The 4,759-nt window shown below is 48.4% G+C and overlaps 1 pseudogene; it reads right to left on the bottom strand.

Moving 5' to 3' along the window:
• Window positions 1-476: 476 nt before the first annotated feature.
• Window positions 477-1,117, bottom strand: LOC102749093 (ubiquitin-conjugating enzyme E2 L3 pseudogene; annotated as a pseudogene).
• Between the last annotated feature and the right edge of the window lie 3,642 nt (window positions 1,118-4,759).

Raw genomic sequence — 4,759 nt, 5'->3', positions numbered from 1 at the left:
TAAGAATTCCTCATATCAGTGAGATCATATGATACATGTCTTTCTCTGTTTGACTTATTTCACTCAACATAATACCCTCCAGTTCCATCCACGTCGTTGCAAATGGCAAGATCTCATTCCTTTTGATGGCTGCATTATATTCCATTGTATATATATACCACATCTTCTTTATCCATTCATCTGTCGATGGACATCTTGGCTCTTTCCACAGTTTGGCTATTGTGGACATTGCTGCTATAAACATCGGGGTGCACGTACCCCTTCGGATCCCTACTTTTGTATCTTTGGGGTAAATACCCAGTAGTGCAATTAAGCATAGGTTTTCTTATGTACAAAATGAGAACACCACCTAGGAGGCTGTGGTGGAAAGCCCACATGATAGGCTTTCCATCATAGATGTGGGAAGTACTTTGGATAAAGCAAAAGAAAAGGCTATTCTGGTGTTTGTCAAATGAATTTTTTTTTTTTTAGAACATCTTAAATTTTTAATCCTTTCTTTACAGGTTACCTAAACCACTTTTGATTAAGAAAACTGTAGAAAGTTAGTAACTGCCACAAGCAAATGCCAGGCGGCAGCACATGTCAATTTTCCACAGAATCCTGCTTTTCGGGGTCTCCGCTCACACTCGCTGGAATCGGTCGTGGCAGAGTTTAGTCCACAGGTCGCTTCTCCCCGTATTTCTTTGTAAACTCTTCAGCATTCTTACAGAATTTTTTACGGTCCTTAGAGTATTCTTCAGCTAGGTCAGCCCGAAGTGGGTGCTCGGGCTGGGGGTCGTTCACCAGTGCTATGAGGGACTGGATTACTTGGTCGGTTTTGGTTGCTGGCTTCCAGTTTTCAGCACTAATTACTGGCAGACAGACCTGCCCCTTTTCATCGATGTTCGGGTGACAGATCTTTGTTTTAAATGTGATCTTCGGTGGTTTGAATGGGTATTCTGCTGGAAAGTTGATTTCGATTCTGAAGGCCCCCTTATCATATGGAGGGTTGTCAGGAACAATAAGCCCTTGCCAAGTCAATAAATTAGCTTCATCAACCTGGATGTTACAGAAGTTTTTCATTCCACATTTGCGGATTTCTTCACGCTCCTTCATCAGCCTCCTGCTGGCCGCCATCTTGGATTAGTCAAATGAATGTTATGAAAGCATTTATCAAAATAATCTTCATTAAATACTCCAAGAGTGAGGCCTACGTGACCAGTGGACATGCAGGGAATGGGGAAAATATTTGAATTAACCAGTGGGAACGAGCTTGGCAATTACCAATTGTTATGGGAGGAATTGTGTCTCCCCCCTTCTGAAATTCATATGCTGAAGCCCTAAACCCCAGTATCTCAAAATGGGACTGTATTTGGAGATAGGGTCTTTAAAGAGGCAATTCAGTTAAAATGGGGTCATTAGGGTGGACCCTAATCTACTATGACTGGTGTCCTTATAAGAAAAGACAATTTGGACACGCAGAAAGACACCAGGGCCATCAGCACAGAGGGCAGATCGCATGCAGACAGAGGAAGCAGGATGTCATCTGCAAGCCAAGGAAAGAGGCCTTAGCAGAAACCAAACCTGTTGACACCTTGACCTTGGACTTCCAGCCTCCAGATCTGTGAGAAAATAAATTTCTGTTGTTTAAGCCCCCCAGTCTGTGGTATTTTGTTATGACAGCCTTAGCAAGCCAACACACCACTGAAACCTCATTTTACAAGAGCTAAGGAAAGGAATTTATTCCTTTGTTCAACAAAACTTTCCCGGATGCCTACCATGAGCTAGGCATGCATCTAGCTGCTGGGGAAAGTGCAGTGAAAGAGACAGGCAGGCAGATAGGCAGCCAGACAGGAAGTATGTCCAGCACTTGTATGTCTAGAGTCCCTTGTCAGTGGTCCACCAGGAGCCCACGATGAAAGCCAATCATTTTACTCCAAAGCATCTTTCTTTCTTTCTTTTCATGACCCCTAGTGGTCTCCTCAGGACTGAATTTTCTCATGTTGTGTGTACACCTGTTGATATTAATTAGGATGTAGTTGGCTGCAAGTAATAGGACAGTCAGATATCTAATGGTAGCAAGAGTAATAAAGACATACTATATATCTGCTGGCAGGTGGTTGGTCATAGGTTGGTTCGATGATCAAAGTTCACATCAAGGACTCTCTTTATTCTGTTCTCCTCCATGTATTTCTTTTAAGAGTCCAGCCTCATCACTTCATAGTCTTAAAAGGCTGCCATAGCTCAGAGCATCAGTCTTCACATATCATGTTCAAAGCAGAAAGTAGGGGCTTTCCATGTATTGGGAGGAAAGAACTTTCCCAGAGGCTTTAGCAGACATCTGTTTGACCAGAACTGGGTCACAAGATCAGTCTTAGCTACAAGGAGGAGAAAGTGAGTATTTAATAAAATAAAGGGGACTGGGGGCACCCTGGCTTTCTTAGATCTATCATGTGTCCCCTAGGGCTGGGCACAGCCTACCGAGATGGGAGTTCTGTTAGCAAAGGCAAAGAGGGAGGCTGGCTGTTGGGGGCAGGGGGCACCTAGGTGTATGGGCTACTCTTGGCTCCATCTCTCGAAATGATTACATTCTGGAAGCGAGGGAGGAAGTCCCATCCAGCCCTTAGAGTAACACCGCTGTCGTCGCTGCTCCTGATGGGCAGAGAGAGGTGATAATCTGAGAAGTGGGCGTCCTCAGTACTGAAGGAGGAGAAGCCTTAGGCAGCAGGGAGCGTGTCATGCCCTGTCTGTGGCCCCTGGGCTCCAGCGGAGGCCAGGCACAGCAGGTGGGCTCAGCAGGTGTTTGTTCTGAGAGTGAAGGAACCCATGTGGGGACACACGAAACTGCGGTTGCAAAGATCACCGCCCTGTCACCCAGTGTCCTTTATCCCCGCAGTGCCCCAATGCATTCCTTCTGGAGCCTGGTTCCAGTAAAAATGTTGTCTCTGCCGAGGTTTGAACATGCTTTCTGTTGTCGGAAAATGAAAACTATGCAACCCGATGTGTTTCTCTTTCTGCCTTAGCTGCCAGAAGTCAGAGCCAAATGTGTCGCCCAAGTGCTGGGGGCCGTGCTCCCTGGTTTCTCAGCAGCGCCCCGCTTCCTCCAGAGGGCGCTGTTCAGGCTCACCTGCCAGCGTCAAAACGTCGGGGGGGCCCCTGCACGCGCACTACTAAGCGGGTGGGGGGGGGCGGGTAGGGGGCAAATCAGAACGAAACTCAAGTGCTTGGCAAGCTCACCTGGGAGCGCAAAGGCATCGAGGCTGCTCAGGTGTCTTCTGAGGCTCTGTTTCCTCTGATCTTCAAAGAGAAAATAGGGGAGAGGAATGGGTTCCGTCAAAGCTGAAACCAAACATTTTGGCTATCTTAACGACCACTGAATCACCGAATCCACCGTATTTTTCCACTTTCAAGTTTTTTCTGGGCTGCTGTGGAGACACGCCCTTCCTGGGTTTAATGGCTTCGCTGTCAGGCGGTGGGGAGGAGGCGTGTTTGCTTTTCGCAGGGAAAATAGCGGTTAACGGTGGGACGGGTGGACCTGATTAGTAATCGGGTGATTTATCCCATGAACGTTCTTTGGGTTTTCCTGGTGGTTTGCACTTGAACTTCGGCTGAATGAAGCAGGAGGAGGGGTAGGAGGAAAATGGCTTTCAGGAGAAAAGGGTGCGGCTGGCTCAGAGCGGGACAGGTGGAGATTTGCCCAGATCACAGATCCGGGAAGATGTTGTTCCACCCGTTGTCCCAGACTCTTCCTCTGTGTTCATTCATTTGCTTACTCTCTCACTCATCTGCATTCAGGGTTTCCAGATTCGGAGCGCCTTCTCTGTGCTGGGGAACCAGCATACCTACTGAGCCCCAGGGGTGCAATGTGATGAATAGGCATTCCCTCCTTCAGAGGGACACAGATCGTCCCCAATAGGGGTGTGTACAAACGACAGGGGGTAGCAATAGTTAGCACCTATTAGGTGTTCTCTATGTACCGACACTGTACCAAGTGCTTTTCATGGACCAAGTCCTTCATCTCATCAACAGTCCTGGGAACTGGGTCCTGAGGAAATGAAGGCACAGAAATGTGAATAACGTACCCAAGGTCACACAGCAAACAGATTTGCACCTAGGCAGTCTATCCGGCTTTTTACCATCATGCTTTCCTAGCTCCACTTTGGCAATGAGCTGGGTTGGCCTCAAAAGAGAAGGATTTCCAGAGAGAGTGATTTGTAAATCTGCGTCTTCAGGAGGGAATAAGGAAGTTTCTGAGGTAGAGGAAGTGGCAACACAAGGCCCCCCGCCCCCCAACGTTGAGAGTGCCTGCCTCGCGCTACGAGCTGCAGGGGCGGGTGGGAGGAGAGACGGGCAGGGCCAGATTATGCAAGGAACGGGGGGTGCGATGTTCTGATTCTAAATGAAGAAAGAGAATTTGGGCAGCTCAGTGGAGGCTGGATTGTGGGTGGGAATGGATTAGAGCAGGGCAGTTTCAGCCTTTTGGCACCCACTCTATCTTTTGCCCCCAATGCCCCCAGGGAATTTCCATCCCCCTCCCAGCCTTGCTCTCAGGCCACGTGGTTTGGACGACTCCGGCTAGACTTGAGGGGTGGGCACATGACTCAGCTCTGGCCAATCAGCTTCTTCCATCCCCCTGGTCGCAGGGATTGGCTCAGGAGTGTGCATGTGACCCAAGTCAGGCCAATGAGACTCAGTTCTGGGATTTTTGTTAGGCCTGGCAGGGAAAAGAGACTCTTTCTACTGGGGTTGCTGAGCTGGGGACATAAGCCTGGAACTGCAG

This window comes from Leptonychotes weddellii, chromosome 7 (assembly GCF_054177405.1).
Source record: "Leptonychotes weddellii isolate Sample4059 chromosome 7, ASM5417740v2, whole genome shotgun sequence".
NCBI lineage: Eukaryota > Metazoa > Chordata > Mammalia > Carnivora > Phocidae > Leptonychotes > Leptonychotes weddellii.
This window is presented reverse-complemented; position numbering and strand designations above follow the sequence as displayed.